Source organism: Muntiacus reevesi, chromosome 22 (assembly GCF_963930625.1).
Source record: "Muntiacus reevesi chromosome 22, mMunRee1.1, whole genome shotgun sequence".
NCBI classification, from domain to species: domain Eukaryota; kingdom Metazoa; phylum Chordata; class Mammalia; order Artiodactyla; family Cervidae; genus Muntiacus; species Muntiacus reevesi.
Window position 1 is genome coordinate 42,744,336 of NC_089270.1, and position 19,632 is coordinate 42,763,967.

General features: G+C 43.3%; 1 protein-coding gene across 4 annotated transcripts in view; it reads right to left on the bottom strand.

Moving 5' to 3' along the window:
* The window catches only part of CRACD (capping protein inhibiting regulator of actin dynamics), a 282,251-nt gene that overhangs the window by 43,431 nt on the left and 219,188 nt on the right, over nucleotides 1–19,632 (bottom strand). For 3 of the 4 annotated variants that reach the window (XM_065914365.1, XM_065914362.1, XM_065914363.1), the window contains one exon: nucleotides 7,702–7,873. The exons of the other annotated variant lie outside the window; for it this stretch is intronic. The gene's annotated coding sequence lies outside the window, so the exon portion shown is untranslated. The remainder of the gene's footprint in view (nucleotides 1–7,701; nucleotides 7,874–19,632) is intronic. 4 annotated transcript variants of the gene reach the window in all.

Sequence of the window (19,632 nt, forward strand, 5' to 3'; positions counted from 1 at the left end):
AACATGGAAAGTCTTCTAGACTATCAGGAATCAGATAATGCATTTCATTACCATTGCAGAAAGATACCTGTAGATGGGTTTTCTGTTAACTCATAATGCCTGATACAGTCTTCTGGCCACTACTCTGAACTCTGGTCACATCTAAGACCCACTGACATCATCTAACCTTGGAGTAAGAGCCTACAGAGGGGAATTCTCCCCACCCAAAAAAGGAGAAGGCTCTCCGCAGCTGCACGGTTAACACATGTCTCAGGCCAGCCCTCCTACTTCTCCTTTGTCATTTTTGGACAAGCATCATGTAATTTGGGACCATAGATATTGGGTAATCACCATGGCAATGATTAGGGATTCACTTCAGGAATAAGGAAACATAATTATAGTCCAATTGCAGCTTGTTTCCATGACAACAGGGGCAATTGTAATTGATCAGCACTTTTCTTCCTAAACAGAGCCGTGAGTCTCATTTAAATGAAATGCCGAAGAGCAATTAACTATCATCATCAAACAAACTGGAGTTGCTGCAAGAGACTGAAGTCAGATTACATTTTGTGTGACATCTTGGAGACTCATCCTGGACTCTGACCTTCTATGAAAATACACAGTTCTCAATAGGCTAAAGGGTACCGAATCAGCTATAATTACAAGAGAAACAGGATATGTCATAAAAAATTCAAGGAAGAGGAAGACAGTTTGGAGTCTTAAAGCAGACACTGAGAACTGGAAGTCGAAGGATCATCTACTCCAGCCTCCAGGCTCAGTCCCTGGTCTATGTCACGTAGGACGATCAGTCATCCAGCCTGCCTCGGACTTTCTGTAGGGACTCCTCAGCCTCCCATGCACCCTGCAGGTGCCCCACCTGGAGTGAGGTCTTTCCATAAACCTCTCTAGCCATCGTGGCAATCGGTTTAGTCTTGGTCTATGCTTTGGAAATAGAAAACTAGTTATCAACATCCTCTTTGTCTCAGTAGTAATATCACCCTGCATTTGGAAAGTACTTCTTTATACCAAATAGTGTCAGGTCCCATGAATTTTTAAAATAATTTTATTTCATTTATTTTTGGCTGTGCTGAGTCTTCATTGCTGCTTGGGCTTTTCTCTAGTTGCAGTGAGCAGGGGCTAGGCTTCGTTGTGGTGCTCAGGCTTCTTCCTGCAGTGGCTTCTCCTCTTGGGGAGCACAGGGTCTAGGCACATGGGCTTCAGCAATTGCAGTGCATGGGCTCAGGAGCTGCAGTTCACAGGCTTAGTTGCTCAGCGGCAAGTGTGATCCTCCCAGACCAGGGATCAAACCCATGTCTCGTGCATTGGCAGACACATTCTTTACCACTGAGCCACCAGGGAAGCCCCCACATGCATTTTTTGTCCTCAGAATTATGCTGGAAGACAGCATATCCATTTAACAGATCAAGAGGCTGGCTTGGTAAAGGTCACACAGCTCTGAAAACACCTGGATTCACAAGAGGATCCTGGCTTCCAATCTTCTGCCCTTCCACATTTTGTATCTCTAATAATTACTCAAACTGATCACCAACCTCCTTTCTCCTAGACTTACTCAGCCCAGGTCTGTTAGTTCTCCTGCTTAGTGCTAATTTTCATACATTTAATGCTTTTGCACCTCTTCTCCACTCTGTTCAATTTTAGCACATCCCAGGTTCTCATGGATAGAGGAGAAATGATAAAGTAAACTAGTCTTTTCTGACTTCATCTTTTGAAAAGCAGCAAGGCCAAGGAACTGACGCACACACGGTAATCAGAGAGCCTGGGCTTCACTGTAATTTCATTGGTGACATGCTGTCTCACTGCACCAACCGTGTAATTTTCCTTTTCCAGCAGGTCAAAGGGACAGAGATCCTCTTCATCACGGTGGGAAGCCGAAGGATGAATTAAGAGAATACTGACTGGTACAGTGAGTGGGAAGAGTCAGTATGGTAAAAAGGGGAGGATTCATGTATTCATTCATTCAATGAATAATTATTGAATGCCTGTTATGTGCTAGGCACAGTGCTGGAGGCTGGAAATAGGATGAAAGGTAAGGTGTGCAGGCCTACGTTTATGGAAAAGTAAAGAAAGCTGTGAGAACAAAGGCAGGGGGTCCTGGTCTAGGCTCAGGGGGCCAGAGAAAGCTTGCTCCCTGGAGGAAGGTGCATTTGTGCAGAAAACTGCAGGATGAAGAGGAATTAGATGAGGAAGGAGGTAGAGGTAGGGGGGTGGGGTTTTCCAGACAAAAGAATTACCATGTGCAAAATCAGCCGAGTCATATGGTAACTCTATGTTTAACAATTTGGAGGAGCTGTCCAAGTGTTTTCCAAAGTGGCTGCATCATTTTACATCATCAGCAATGTAGGAGGGTTCCCATTTCCCACATCCTTACCAAAACTTACTACTGTCTGTCTTTTTTATTACAGTCTTTCTAGTGGGTGTGATCAGGCCAGAACCTGTGCTGGGGAAGAGGACTCAGAAGGAAACGGAGATTATAAGGGCAGAGATCCTGCCTAGGCAGTGAGGGGCTCAAGCCACATACTGGCTACCCCAGTCCTGGGGTCCAATGCAGGGAAGATGAGCCCCCGTGGCCGGGTGGAGGGCCAGTCAGAGGGACTTAACAGGAGGGCTTTGGGAAGCCTGGACTTTTTCTTAGGAGTAGTGGGCACACTGAAATAGAAAACCCTAATCTTTTTTCTTTTCTCCCCCAAATTTAAATTTTTTATTTTGTATTCGGGTTTAGCCAATTAACAATGTTGTGGTACTTCCAGGGGAACAGTGAAGGGACTCAGCCATGCATTATCCATTCTCCCTCAGTACTCCCTCCCGTCCAGGCTGGCACACAGCACCGAGCAGATCTCCACGCGCCATGCATGGGTCTTTGCTGGTTACCCATTTTAAATATAGCAGCGTGTACACGACCTTCCCGGACCACCACCCAACTATCCCCTCCCCCAAGCCCCCTCCAACCCCACCCCCACAACCTTAAATTTGTTTTCTCAGTCTGTGAATCTCTTTCTGTTCTGTAAGTAAGTTCATTTGTATCATTTTTTAGATCCCACATAAAAGGGATGCCATATGATATTTTCCCTTCTCTAACTTACTTCACTTAGTATGACACTCTCTAGGTCCAAACAGAGAGTTGCTGCAAATTGCATTATTTCATTCTTTTCATGGCTGAGTAATGTGCCACCGCATATATGTACCATGTCTTCTGTATCTATTCCTCTGTCGATGGACATTTAGAAAACCTGAATCTTGTATTCCGAAATCTTGCTCAACTCTATTAGTTGAATGGTTTTCTTGTGGATTCCTCGGGATTTTCTATATATAAGAGCATGGCATCTGCAGATAGATGGCTTTATTTCTTCCTTTCCAAAATTAAAGCTTCTATTTCTTGCCTAACTGTCCTAGTTATAACCTACAGTAAGTACAGTGTTAAAAAGTGATTCTTTTCTTTTTCCTGATCTCAAGGGAAACACATTTTTTCACCATTAAGCATAATATTAGCTGTGGATTTTCATCACTGTCCTTTATCAAGTTGAAGAAATTCCTTTCCACTCCCAGTTTTGAGTGTTTTTTTTATCATGTAAGGGTGTTGGATTTTGTCAAATGCTTTCATCTCCATTAGCTGAGATGTCGTGGTTTGTGTCCTTTATTTTGTTAATGTAGTGTATTATATTGATTGATTTTTGCATATAAAACTAACTTTGTATTTCTGGCTTAAATTCCATTAGGTCATGGCATATAATCCTTTCTATTTGTTGTTGGATGCAGTTTGCTAGTATTTTGTTTCAGATTTTTATGTCTTGATTCCTTAGAGATATTGGTCTATAATTTTCTTTTTCTGTGATGTCTTCGCCTGGATTTGGTTTTAAGGTAACAGTGGCCTCACAGAATGAGCTGGAAAGTTTACTCCTATTTGCCACATTCGTCCTCCCGTGGAAGCCTCTGCTTATGCCATTTCTGACTGGAAACATCCGTGCGTGTCTCTCAGCCACTCCAAGTGCTGTCCCTTGCTGGCAGACAGCTCCAGGCCTCCTTATTCCCGAGCCCCTTCCTGTCCTGCTCCAGCCCCGGGGGGCTCCCCCTCCAGGGAGCCCCTTCAGTCCTTAGCATGCTCACAGCGGGCACTCACTGTCAAGAGCCGCAGCTGCCTGTGATACAGTCAACGCCAGGTGCTAAGCAGAAACTGGAGGCAGGACAAGCACTGTCCCCGTAAGTCGAAGAACCCCTGTCAGGCAGCTGAGGACCAAAGGATGTCCGAGCTCAGTGACCCAGGGCCGGCAGGACAACCCGGGCCACGTGACTAGCTCCCTAGTCCAGCGGCAGCAGGACAGAGAGGCCGGGACTGGATGGTTTCGCGTGCACTCGTTGTTTGAGTCCCGCCTCAGAGGCTTACCAGCAAGTCATTCTCTAGCTCTAGCTTTCTCATCTTTGAAATGGGAGGGATAATGTCAATCTTAGAGAGTCATGGGAAATATTACATGAATTCACCTATGTAAAACACATTTGTATTAAGTTTAACACGTGGTAACTTTAATATACACCAATGGATATTCTCTGGGGTGGGGGGGAAGTGTGTGGTTAAAGGAATCTTGGAAATGCTGCAAATGACATCTCTCTTCTTGGAAATTCCCAGGGAACAATGGTATAGTGAAAGCTCTGAAAAGTCCTATGTAAAGAATTCCATTTAATTCGTTTTGGTCCAGGATTTCCCAGACCTTTTTGTCAAAATGACCCTCTCCCCCTTTTGAAATTTAAAATCTATTTAGCACACTTTGGGAAACACGGCATTAGCTGTCTTTAGTTAATAAAGGAAGTCATATTAAATTGTTAAAAACTGATCATGTTTTACTGTTTTGCTTTTCCCATTGGCATGTACAATTTAAAAGTAGCAGCCTAGGAGAAATAAAAGCTTCTAAGCTAGAGAAAGAACAGAATGCTTTAAGACCCAAAGGAAATGAGAAATTTCAGGCAGAAGGAGCAGATCAATAATGAGCTATTTTTGGCCATGGAGACATTTCTAGAATTACAGATTTTTGGAGTTCGACAGCATGTTAAAGTTCAGCTCCTTTAAATTCCTACCCGGTGCAGAAATTGCCCTTCATCAGTCCCAATCCCCCTGGCATACACCCAGCCTCTCCATTTTTAAACAGCTCTAGTAATTATGAAATTCTCCTTCACACTGGGCTGAAGTCTGCCTCCTTGGAGCCTCCACCTGAGATCATGTTCACAGAATTTTGAGTTTTGTATTTTAGTACCAGCCGCCCGTTTTGGAGATTAACAAATAAAATACACTACATATATATATATATACTTTTTGAATCCTACACAACATAAAGGAGCCTATCTGTTAATTGAGCAGTGAACTGAAAATAAGCATCATCAGAAGCAGCATTTTTCATCTTCTCCTACTGTAAATAGGGCAAATAATCAGAAGTTCAGCTATACTGTAGATGATGCATGTAATATTTACTTCATGGGTGGAATTATTTTTCAGTTGGAAATTTCTGGGGCTTCCCTGGTAGTACAGTGGATAAGAATATACCTCCCAACACAGGGGCGAGTTCAATCCCTGGTCTGGGAAGATTCTACATGCCTCGGAGCAACTAAGGCCATGTGCCACACCTCCGGAAGCCCGAGTACCTAGAGCTTGTGGTCTGCAACAAGGGAAGTCTTGCAGGGAGACACTCGTGTGCCCCACAACAGGCCAGCCCTGCTGGCCACCCCCAGAGAAGGCCGGCCTGCAGCAGGGGAGACCCAGAGCCGCAATACGTATGTAAATAATTTAATATTGAAAAAAGGAAATTTCTGAGAAGAAAACAGGAATATATCTATTTTAAGGAACTTCTATTTTCCTGTTCTTTTAATTTTAAAAATATTTAAAGAGCCATTTTAAAGCTCACTGTCCAAAATTTATCCTTCTAACTTCCTGTATCACACAAATGTGTTAAACAATTAAAATACAGCATACGTTTCATAAATATAGGTTTATTAAGAACAACAGGTAACATTACATATATTTACTGGAAATGGAGCTGTCAGATCCAATGTAGATTTCCCCAAGGCTTTGTAAAACTTTAAACCTTAAGGAAAAAACCTAAGGGTAACTGGAATGCCAATTAAGTGGGATGAGAACCAGAGTCTAGGGTCTTCTGAGTCGAATATAGTTCAACAAGAAATCAGAGACTTGACAGAGCTATAAAAAGGATCAGCTCTATTTTCACAGGACAGTCCTTCTAAAGGAGAACTTTCCAGATGCACTCAGATTTTGCATTAATCCGCTACTCGGTCGAATTTCAGTATCTACCTCATTCTGATGTGTAAAGCAGAAAGTTTCAGAGTCTTACTTTGCAAAGGAAGAAACTGAAGTAAAATCAAAACTGATTCACGCTGAACAATACTCAGTTCTCCGTCAGTGCTGACATGCCAACAGTTGGGTCTAGTTTGGTGCTAGCTGTGTTCTCTTTCACTGAGGTCGTTTCCTTTGGTCAGTAATTTCCTTACTACAGACAATGGAAAATAAATACGGGCCTGTGGAGAAAAGGAGTCGGCATTACTTGGAACTAACAAATGCTGTCGTGGGCACTGTAAAGCTTAATGTGGATGGCCTGCTTCAGGATTCTGGAATCTGGGCTCAACTGCAGTTGACAACACTATACTCACAGACAGGCCACTGAGGATGTTTTTGTCTTTGTCCTTGAAACACAATAAGAATATCACAGATTACATCATCTATGCCATCAACACGGACTTAATGCATTGCCAAGCATTCACAGGAAACATTTTGAGAGCCTAAGATGAGGCTGAAGAAAACCCGCTCCCTGACTTCACAGAACTGACAGGTGAGTGAGTGAGACAGACAAGCCCATCAATAATGTCCAGAGAAAGTGACAAGCTCTTTGCTGGAGCCAGGCTCCCGATGCTGCGGGAATGCTGTCAAGGGCAGACAAACCAGAACTGGTAGTGGGAAAGGCCTTCTCAGAGGAGCTGACTGCAGAGCTGTCAGGAGCAGAGCTTAACCATCTCTGACTCTGGCTTCAATTCCCAGCACTCAGGTGAGAAAGTACTGCCTGACCCTGCGTGTCTAAGTTCTTGACACTGTCACAGCCAGATGGAGTGAGGGAGAGAGGAGACAGCAGAGACAGGAGGGGAGAGAAGGAGAGAGAGAAGGAGGGAGTAGAGATGGGGAGAGAGAGAGTGGAGGAGAGAAAAGAGACGGGGAGGGAGAGAGGAGGAGGAGAGGCGGAAGGGGTGGAGGAGAGCCGAGAAGAGGGGAGACAGGTGGAGAGAGAACAAGGAGCAGAAACTCATCGGAGGTGGGTTCTGGAAGCTGCAAGAGATGGCCAGGGGAGGGTGGCGTCTGTGCCCCAGCAGTCTATGTACTCTACGTGGGTGTGAAACCTCCTCCCCGCCAGGCAGCGGGACAGGGGACACAGTCTCCTTCAAGCCAAGGAAGCTTGCTGAGCTGAGGCAGTGAGCCGCCCCTTTCCTCCAGGGCGAGGGCAGCCAGAGGAAGGCTTAGACTCCGGGGCTCTCCCGGCAAGTGAGACCCGTGTGCCAGCTCCCCGAGGTGGCTGCGTAGAGCTAGCGCCCCGTGCACCCCGATCCTCCACCTTCCGGAGGTGGAACCCGGGCCGAGGTCGCCCTGCCTCCCTTGGGACTCCACTCCCCACCCCGAACTCCGTGGAAGGTCTGGGGGCAAAAAGCGTGAGTGATTACCTCAGACTGTCCTCCAGGGTCTCCTCGTCGGAAGAGAAGGTCCCATTGCTGACACTTGGGGGAGAGCGGCACTTGCGCCCCGCAGACGCCTCCTGGGACACCGACGTGCCTTTCTTTCTCCTTTTGCCGAACAACTTCTTAAAAGGCTGGAATTTGCCTCCTTTCTTCTTGTCTGTGGATTACAAGATAAACACGCTGCAGCTGGACAAGGCTGCACCTCTGAGCCTAGAGCGAATTATGACCGGGGCTGCGAGCCGGGGCAAAGGGCGGCCGTCGGAGCCAACAGCCACCTGGCCGGGCGCCAGCATGGTCCTCGGGCAGCGGGACCGCACAGCGGCGGGGGGCCGCGCCCCGGGCAGGGCCTTCTCCCCGCGGGCACCACCAAGGGCTGCCCAGCTTCATGCTGGCCGGCAGGGCATCCCCTGCATGTGCCACACCATGCTGGTGCCTGCTTTCTTTAACAAAGCAGATGGCCAGGGCCTCTTTCCCTGGGAGATGCTGAGAAAAACACCTAAGTTAGACAGGTGGTTAAAAGGTTTGAGATAGATAGATAGATAGATAGAGAGATAGAGATAGAAAGACACACATATAACTTGAGATATATATATATATATATCATCTTCCATGAGAATCCCTCTTTCAGCCTTTATTAGGTAATAGAAGATAACTGCTAACTCTTGGCATAAGCTTTGCCCCCAATTCCCTCCATCCCCATATATTTGCAGTTTATTCCTCTTGTCTCCTTTTAAGACATACTATGAAGAGCCCCAGAGGAGCTGTTATGAACATCTTTCCATACGTTATTAGACCCAGTCAGGACCCAGGCTTACTGCCAGCACTTTCTACAGATATTTTAGGTAATACCTTTCAGTTCTGCGCCTTCATATACAAATTCATCTAAATTACCCCACTCCTACCCCAGAGGAGAAAGTGTAAATCAACCTCAACTAGGAGAAGCTTCCTCTCAGATCTTTCCTTTCAAACGCTTAAAGAGTCATTTATCCAGAGGTCAATCTTTTTTTTTTTAATTATTTAACCCTTGCTATGTATGACTGCTGGCTCAGCAGCATACAATCAGCCTGCAATGCAGGAGACACAGGAGATGCAGGTTCGCTCTCTGGGTCGGGAAGATCCCCTAGAGAAGTGGCAACCACTCAGTATTCTTGCCTGGAGAATCCCATGGACAGAGGAGTCTGGTGCGCTATAGTCCACGGGGTCGCAAAGAGTCGGACACGACTGAATGACTAAGCATGCACATATCTGACACACGTATGACTGCTGTGAGAACTTCACAGATACTACCTCAGTTATCCTCAAAACTACCGAGGAAGTAGATACTGCAAACATCTCTGTTTTCTGGATGAGAAACCTGAGCCCAGAGAGATGAAATTACTTGTCTGTGTCCTGGGAAACTTATCTTGGAAGCTGGAGTCAGGAGCTTTGAGGGGAAAGGAGAGATGAACGCTCATCATATGTATGGAAAAGTACCTGCACAACACACACAGGACTGAGCCCCCATCTGGGTGTCAAGTCCCCAGATCTCTGCTGTCCCGAGATCTGGCTATCAAAACGAGGCTAATGATGTTCAAGATGGTCATCTCGTCTCCTCTCGTGATCTGCAGTTCTGGCCTTACTAAGAGTTCACAGAAAGTCTGATGTGAGGAGGAAGTGGTTTAAACTACTTTGCCCTAAGCAGTGGTGAGAGAAAGTGAGGACGCATAAAGAATAATTACCAATTACAAGAAGATAACAGTCTGGGATCCTTAGTATAGATGCAAACACACCTTCCAACTTCATCGGAAATAACATATTGTATCCCCCTTAAGAGGAAAGGAGATTGATAACACAGCAAATAAGGCACTGCGTTAGGCATGCAGTCCTCAGAAAGAGTTAAATTATCCAAAAGACAAGGAAATGTGCAATATAACTGAGATCACATTATTTAAAAATGGCAAAAACAAACAAAAAAAATTGGAGGGTTTAATTTCAAAATGTTTTCAGTGATTATTTATTCAGGCATACAGGTCAGAGATTTTCACAAAACCTACTTTTGGTTTCCATCAGTAAAGTCTCCAATGGTTAATGTTAAAAATTATAATCAGTAGATTTTGAAGACCATCACAGAACATTAGGTTAAGTGTGAGAAGAATTGACTTCACGTGTTTTCCTCGGTGGTCCAGCGGTTAAGAATCCACCTTCCAATGCAGGGGATTCCAGGGGGATCCCTTGTTAGGGAACTAAGATCCCACATGCTGCTGGTAGGCTAAGCCCACACACTGCAACTGGGGAGAAGCCTGAGACGCAACAAAAGATCCCGTGTGCTACAATTAAGACCCAAGGCAGCCGAGAATAAATATTTTTTAAAAAGATTTGACTCTATATAAAATGAGTCAATTAAAAAATTTAAACAAATAACATCCTGTACGGTGCTGCAAGTATTATTACATTACTACATAACTGGTCTTTGGCACTGCCTGATGAAATAAATGAGTGCAGTACTTTCTCCATGATCATCCAAGGTTCAAAACATGTAACTGACATCACATCTGATTCCTAGGTTGACGGCAGTAGTAAATGGTCAAATAGCAACTTAAGCTACATTTCATTTATTTAGGAGATAAAATTCTCCTTTTATATCAATTGCTTCTCTTCCCACTGTAGAAATACCTAACCCCAAGTTTTCTAATTGGAAATATTCTAAAAGACCATAGTAAAGTTCTAAAAATATCAGTTATGATGACATCATTACCCTCAGCCTGGGTCCACAAATAAAGCTTTTAAGCTAAGTAGAGAATTTTAGACTGTTAGAATTCACTGATAAGAAAAAAGTCATCCCTTGCTCTAAAGTTAAGGTGGATTTGGTGGGGTTCAACTGAGCTGGAACCAAGGGAGTTATCTATAATTAAAGGCAAATTAAATGACAGTTTCTTGAATGGCTATTTAACTGATGGGTGACTCGGTCTACATGGTCAGGCAAGAAGGCTGATAAGGGCCTTTGTAATGCCCCAGTGTCTTGAATGGTGCCAGCCACCATGTAAAATACAGGCTGCACTGATCATATCGATGGGGAGGACAGAAAGTGAACAGTCTGGGAGAGGACACCTGGCTGTGGAAGCCTTCGCTCGGAGAACTTGGCGGGCTTCAGCAGCACACAAAGGCCCCCTCCTGGGGACTTGTTCTGCAGAGCTGGCTGCTTAAGGACTGTAAACCAACCAGCCTGGCACGGTGTGCTGCATGTTATATGGCCAATCCCTTGGCATGAGCCCACACACATCATCGGGCAAGACGTATCAAAGTCCAGATGTCAGACGGCACCCTGCTCGTGAATTACTCCGCAAAGGCTGTTTCATCACTGCCTTACTTACTACCGGGAAGGTAAAAGAACAGGAAAACCTACCTGAACTCTGCAACCAATAACCATTCCTCTTACCACGAAAAAAAAAAAAAAGATTCTAAATCCTAGGAACACCAATCTTTCTTCAGAGGAGGAATCATAACACAGAAGCTTTCATTAGAAGTCTGCTTCAAAGTCTTAGTGTTTACTGACATCTCAATTATTAAACAAAATTTCCCCCGTCCCCATTTTCACAATTAATTAATGTTCTTGTTGGAAATATCTTTACATTTTAAATAAAATTCAAAAGTTTACTTTTATGATTATTTTATTATTGACTGTGGCAGTTAACTAATTTTCCAAGATTAACTTTAGAAAAAAAACTTAGTAATTGCAACTAACATTAGGCCCATCCAGTATTCAGACAGCAAACTGTGACCAAGCAACCTTAATATTATCGTTGTTCAGTCACTCAGTGGTGTCCGACTCTTTGCGACTCCATGAACCGCAGCATGCCAGGCTTCCCTGTCCTTCACCATCTCCCGGAGCGTGCTCAAACTTATGTCCACTGAGTCAGTGATGCCATCCAACCATCTCATCCTCTGTCATCCCCTTCTCCTCCTGCCCTCAATCTTTCCCACCATCAGGGTCTTTTCTAATGAGTTGGCTCTTTGCATCAGGTGGCCAAAGTATTGAAGTTTCATCTTCACCATCAGTCCTTCCAATAAATATTCAGGACTGATTTCCTTTAGGATTGACTGATTTGATCTCCTTGCATGCCGAGGGACTCTCAAGAGTCTTCTCTATCACCACAGTTCAAAAGCATCAATGCTTCAGCACTCAGCCTTCTTTATAGTCCAACCCTTACATTCATACATGAAACTACTAGAAACTACACAGTTTTGACTATATGGACTTTTGTTAGCAAAGTAATGTCTTTGCTTTTTAATATGCTGTCTAGGTGTGAACAGTATGAAAAAGCATTCTGAATAGGGAATACAATTTTATAAATCAGGTAAGGAGTTATACTCTTATTTACTTGACTCCCCAGTTTTATTCTCAATGTTTAGGTCTAAGATCTTCCATATCAAAAAGGCGAGTACCTATATTTTATAAAGAATTTTCAATTCTATGCCACAACAACCATCATGAAAACTTGAGCATATGTCTGTACATATCCTTCAATAAACTATTTTATGATCAATTTATGATTTGGCAGCTGTATCAACAGTCTGTCTCCACAGAATTAACTGGATTAAGTGAGTGGTCATCATTAGCACCTATTTTCTTGACAAATAATGCCAATTGTTATTATAAATATTTTTGTACAGATGGGCCTAAAAAATCAAAGAAATTTTCACAATGTAGCAAAACAGACAACTTCTGCAATGCTAATATGAAGCAGTAGGACATAGCAAAATATTCTTTAACAGAATATTTAGGATGGCATTTTACAACTTTACAACAGAAATTTACTCTTGTTGGGTGGTTAGGGCAGTGGGGAAAGGAGAGTAAGAAGAAGAAATAAGTATTATTTCTACTAAATTTGTTTTCTCTTACTGACTGCGACTCTAGTTAGGGGTTAAGCGTGTGGGCCCCAGAGATGAGAGTGCGTGTAATTGGCCTGAATCCTGATCCCCTGTCTTTCTAGCTATGAAACATCTGCTTACCAGCCTCTGTGGATATTTACCATCTTAAAATGACTGAGTTTATAGGAGAAAAAGCAGCGGGTATCACATTTTCTTAATATTTCAGCATTTTTCTGCCATAATTTTTCACATGAAAGAACCTATATCTGCATACACACTGCTTCAGGGATCACAATAATTTTCATTCTTTAAGTACTGAATTGAATTAATTTACTTTCATCATCTAATAATTACTTCAGGGGATTTTTTTTCATTTAAAAAAGTGCTCACTATCTATTATTTCATGGATATAATTACATACCATTTGATGGCTACATCAGTATAATTGCTAGTTTATATAGAAGACTCCAAAAATTAAAAATCACTGGGCAAGTCAAGCAAATCTGATTCATTTTTCCGTTTGTCATGAGGATGCAACTCTTACATTTTCATTTCTAAACCTAAAATAATAAAAGCATACAATTTCTCTGCATTAGACTGATATAACACCATTCCAAATGAGAAACAGAATTTCCTCTTAGTTCATTTAGAACATCATGTGTTAGTCTGGAGTTTCTCAGATTGTGCTCTGTGGGTCAGTACCAGGTTCTTATTCAAAGACCAGTCCATTTGAGAATCCATGTAAAACAAAGTTAAACTTGTTTCTTCACTATGGGACCTTTCAGAGTTTTTACTATGCTGATACCAAGTACTGTGCTCCACAAGAGCAATGCTGCCCAAACTTGACTTTCTGAACATCCATCATGACTAGTGCTCCTCTGAACACTCGGAAACAACGTCTTCATTATCTCTTTCAAATGTCTTGTAGTTCCTTTAGGTACCATATTCTTATACACTCTAAAATTTCTCCCCTAAATTGAATAAGAACCTGAGCACTGCTCAGTAAACAGGAGTTTACTAGAGTGTAGCTCTAGTGATCTTTTTTTAACTAAACAGCTTCTTCTCAAAAGTATTCTGATGTTCCAGAATTAAGAAAAGCACTGCAGGATTCCTCTTAAATTAGTGAAATTACAGGATTCAGGCAGTTGCTGTATACCGTGTCCTAACACAACGCCTGACACAAAGCAGACACTCGATATACAGATCGACTGTTCCATTAGTCAGATGTGCTCTAGAAATGAGACGTCTTCAGACTGTACAGAGGCATGTCAAAACCCCACGGGTGTGCGTGACAGCACTTCACAATCAAATGCGGTGTTTCTGGAAAACATTTATATTCATCTTAGTGTTAATAAATGAATTTTGCACCAAGCTGATGAAGAACCTTTGGGAGTTTGAAAGTACAGACAGGAGGTGGTGATCTCTTTGGGCAGTACAGTCAGTCTCACAATCACGCTTGTTTTGAAAATGCAAATTTATTCCAATGTGACTGATATCTTATCCGCGACCAGTGGCAGATGAGTGCTTGGGAAATTGCACTCTGTTGAAATGAGGTGTGTAGGAACACACAAAAGCTCCACACACATACACCTCAAACGTCTACCACGTCCCCCAGATTGCCACCTGTGCTTTGAGATAAACCCACGCACGTGTGGTGTTGCAGCTTTCTGTCTCCCTTCCACAGCCTCACAGCAACTCACAAGGGGCAGCCCTCCAATACTCCAATCCCCAAGAAAACTCTAGGTCTTTTTCAAGGTAGAGTACCATATATATTACAGTATTGCTTTATTTCATGACCATTTAACATGTGTAAAACTGTGCTACCATTTTTTTTTATTAGTGCCTACCCTTTTAAATATGTCATGGATAATTTTTTGTGTTCTGCCGCTCTCCCATTTTCCAATGAGTCCCTGGTTTTCCCTTTGTGATTCAGCATAGCTCACTGATTTTTAGCAACACATATGTCACATGATAGTAGAACTCACTCTACATACTAAGGAAAACATACTGAAATAGGTTTGTACTGTACTTTCTAGATCTACACAAGGACCAACCCAAGAAAATGTAACTTCTTGGCTGCTTTCTCGGGTCCTTTGTTTCTCAAAACCAATTTTTAATTTTCCCAGTTTTTCCCATTGGACTCTCAGAACCTCCTTTTACAGATTTCACAATAATTCACAAGAGAAACTAAATAATATTGAGAAATGGTTACAGAGGCAGACATAATTTTTAATGTGAAGTCTCAGTGTTTGGCCACATTTCTCCCACATACTAGAAGACGTGTGGGTGGTGGTTCTTTTCACTGCCAATTTCTGTCATTTGAGTTTCACAGGGTGCTGTGAATCAACGCCCAACTCTGAGAGGGAAATACTGGTTGGGGAGCTGCCTGCTACCTTGCTCTGGAATTTAGTGCAGCAGCAAACCACCTCAACAAAGGATACCTCTACTCAAAGGTTGAAGACCTTAAATTCATTTCAATTCAACACATGCTAACTAAACACCCAACACCTGTAGGATCTGCATGGGGCCTGACTGGCAGCACTAATGAGTGAAGACAGTTTTAGGGACATCTGAGGCTGTATCAGTCAGGGTTTAATCAGAGAAACAGAACCAGCAGGAGGTGTTTTTACACAGGCATGCATGAGCGTGTGCATGCATACGTGTGTGTGTGCATGTAAGATCCATTAAGAGATTATTTGCAAAAAATTGGCTTATGCCAGATGGGGGCTGGCAAAGCAAGTTTGAACCCATGAGGCAAGTCCTTAGGAAGGGCAGGCTCGAATCTGCTGCTGGTTCACAGGTGGAATTTCTTTTCTCAGAGAAGCCTCAGCTCTTTTTAAGGTCTTTCAATGTATAGAATCAGGCCCACCCGAATTATACTGAATAATCTCCCTTGCTTAAAGTCAACTGATTATGGACTTTAATTACATACAAAATATCTTCACAGCAACCAGCACGCTGGCTGCTACGGACCACGCAGAAGCGTGGCTGTGAGGAGCTACCCCTTGCCCAAAGTCAGGGGCAGCGACGGAGAGCGCCAGGCTGTGATGGCGCAGGAGAGGCCGAGAGGAGCTACCCCACGTCCGAGGTCAGGGGCGGCGGCCAAGAGGAGTTACCCCACGTCCGAGGTCAGGGACAGCTGCTAAGACTAGTTACCCCATGTTCAAGGTCAGGGGTGGCAGCTGAGAAGAGCAACCCCACAACCAAGGTAAGGAGCAGCGGCTGCGCTTTGCTGGAGCAGCCGTGAAGAGATACCCCATGTCCAGGGTAAGAGAAACCCAAGTAAGACAGTGGTGTTGCGAGAGGGCATCAGAGGGCAGACACACTGAAACCATAATCACAGAAACTAGCCAATCTGATCACATGGACCACAGCTTTGTCTAACTCAGTGAAACTAAGCCATGCCGTGTGGAGCCACCCAAGATTGACGGGCCATGGTGGAGAGGTCTTACAGAATGTGGCCCACTGGAGAATGGAATGGCAAACCACTTCAGTATTCTTGCCTTGAGAACCCCGTGAACAGTGTGAAAAGGCAAAATGATAGGATACTGAAAGAGGAACTCCCCAGGTTGGTAGGTGCCCAATATGCTACTGGAGATCAATGAAGAAATAATTTCAGAAAGAATGAAGGGATGGAGCCGAAGCAAAAACAATACACAGTTGTGGATCTGACTGGCGATAGAAGCAAGGTCCGATGCTGTAAAGAGCAACATTGCATAGGAACCGGGAAGGTTAGGTCCATGAAGCAAGGCAAATTGGAAGTGGTCAAACAGGAGATGGCAAGAGTGAATGTCAACATTCTAGGAATCAGCAAACTAAAGTGGACTGGAATGGGTGAATTTAGCTCGGATGACCATTATATCTACTACTGTGGGCAGGAATCCCTTAGAAGAAATAGAGTAGCCATCATGGTCAACAAGAGTCTGAAATGCAGTACTTAGATGCAATCTCAAAAAAGACAGAATGATCTCTGTTCGTTTCTGGGGCAAACCATTCAGTATTACAGTAATCCAAGCCTATGCCCCAACCAGTAACACTGAGGAAACTGAAGTTGAACAGTTCTATGAAGACCTACAAGACCTTTTAGAACTAACACCAAAAAAGATGTCCTTTTCATTATAGGGGACTGGAATGCAAAAGTATGAAGTCAAGAAACACCTGGAGTAACAGGCAAATTTGGCCTTGGAGTATGGAATGAAGAAGGGCAAAGATTAATAGAGTTTTGCCAAGAGAACCCACTGGTCATAGCAAATACCCTCTTCCAACAACACAAGAAAAGACTCTACACGTGGACATCACCAGGTGGTCAACACCAAAATCAGACTGATTATATTCTTTGCAGCCAAAGATGAAGAAGCTCTATACAGTCAGCAAAAACAAGACCGGGAACTAACTGTGGTTCAGATCATGAAATCCATACTGCCAAATTCAGACTGAAATTGAAGAAAGTGGGGAAAACCACTAGACTGTTCAGGTATGACCTAAATTAAATCCCTTATGATTATACAGTGGAAGTGAGAAATAGATTTAAGGGGCTAGATCTGATAGACAGAGTGCCTGATGAACTATGGACGGAGGTTTGTAACACTGTACAGGAGACAGGGATCAAGACCATCCCCATGGAAAAGAAATCCAAAAGGGCAAAATGGTTGTCTGAGGAGGCCTTACAAATAGTTGTGAAAGAAAGAGAAGTGAAAAGCAAAGGAGAAAAGGAAAAATATTCCCATTTGAATGCAGAGTTCCAAAGAATAGCAAGGAGAGATAAGAAAGCCTTCCTCAGCAATCAATGCAAAGAAATAAGAGGAAAACAACAGAATGGGAAAGACTAGAGAGCTCTTCAAGGAAATTAGAGATACCAAGGGAACATTTCATGCAAAGATGGGTTCGATAAAGGACAGAAATGATATGGACCTAACAGAAGCAGAAGATATTAAGAAGAGGTGGCAAGAATACACAGAAGAACTGTGCAAAAAAGATCTTCACAACCCAGATAATCATGTTGGTGTGATCACGCACCTAGAGCCAGACATCCTGGAATGTGAAGTTAAGTGGGCCTTAGAAAACATCACTATGAACAAAACTAGTGGAGGTGACGAAATTCCAGTTGAGCTATTTCAAACCCTGAAAGATGATGCTGTGAAAGTGCTGCACTCAATATGCCAGCAAATTTGGAAAACTCAGCAGTGGCCATGGGACTGGAAAAGGTCAGTTTTCATTCCAATCCCAAAGAAAGGCAATGCTAAAGAATGCTCAAAATACCGTACAATTGCACTCATCTCACACACTAATAAAGTAATGCTCAAAATTCTCCAAGCCAGGCTTCAGCAATATGTGAACCATGAACTTCCAGATGTTCAAGCTGGTTTTAGAAAAGGCTGAGGAACCAGAGGTCAAATTGCCAACATCTGCTGGATCATCGAAAAAGCAAAAGAGTTCCAGAAAAACATCTATTTCTGCTTTATTGACTATGCCAAAGCCTTTGACTGTGTGAATCACAATAAACTATGGAAAATTCTGAAAGAGATGGGAATACCAAACCACCTGACCTGCTTCTTGAGAAATCTGTATGAAGTCAGTAAGCAACAGTTAGAACTGGACATGGAACAACAGACTGGTTCCAAATAGGAAAAGGAATATGTCAAGGCTGTATATTGTCACCCTGCTTATTTAACTGATATGCAGAGTACATCATGAGAAACGCTGGGCTGGAAGAAGCACAAGCTGGAATCAAGACTGCCGGGAGAAATATCAATAACCTCAGATATGCAGATGACACAACTCTTATGGCAGAAAGTGAAGAGGAACTACAAAGCCTCTTGATGAAAGTGAAAGAGGAGAGTGAAAAAGTTGGCTTAGAGCTCAACATTCAGAAAACTAAGATCATGGCATCTGGTCCCATCACCTCATGGAAAATAGATGGGGAGACAGTGGAAACAGTGTCAGACTTAATTTTTTTTGGCTCCAAACTCACTGCAGATGGTGGTTGCAGCCATGAAATTAAAAGACGCTTATTCCTTGGAAAGAAAGTTATGACCAACCTAGATAGCATATTAAAAAGCAGAGACATTACTTTGTCAACAAAGGTCCGTCTAGTCAAGGCTATGGTTTTTCCAGTGGTCATATATGGATGTGAGAGTTGGACTGTGAAGAAAACTGAGCACTGAAAAATTGATGCTTTTGAACTGTGGTGTTGGAGAAGACTCTTGAGAGTCCCTTGGACTGCAAGGAGATCCAACCAGTCGATCCTAAAGGAGATCAGTCCTGGGTGTTCATTGGAAGGACTGATGCTGAAGCTGGAACTCCAATACTTTGGCCACCTCATGCGAAGAGTTGACTCATTGGAAAAGACCCTGATGCTGGGATGGATTGGGGGCAGGAGGAGAAGGGGACGACAGAGGATGAGATGACTGGATGACATCACCAACTTGATGGACATGAGTCTGAGTAAAGTCCGGGAGTTGGTGATGGACAGGGAGACCTGGCGTGCTGCGATTCATGGGGTCGCAAAGAGTCAGACACGACTGAGCGACTGAACTGAACTGAACTGAAATATGTTTGATTAAATAACTGGAGAGTACACCCTAGCCAAGTTGACACAGCAACAAAATGATCATCACACTCCACCCTTTGTCAACTTGGCTCTCATGCACACTCACACCACACTTCATTTCCAAATAAAGCCAATAACAAAGTCATACTTTCACCCACATGATACAACTATCCTACATACATCTGAAAACACCCATTCTGCAAAAGAAGATCAAAGTCCTTGGGCAATGCTCACACTTCTCTGTAACTTATATACTGAGATATAAAGTGAAAAGTGAAAGTGTTAGTCACTCAGTTGTGTCTAACTCTTCACAGCCCCATGGACTGCAGCCCACTAAGCTCTTCTGTCTATGGAATTCTCCAGGCAAGAACACTGGGGTGGGTTGCCATTCCCTTCTCCAGGGGATCTTCCTGACCCAGGGATCGAATCTGGGTCTCCTGCATTGCAGGCAGACTCTTTACTGTCTTAGCCAACAGGGAAGCCCCATGGAGATATAAAGTTATTATTAAAACATCTTA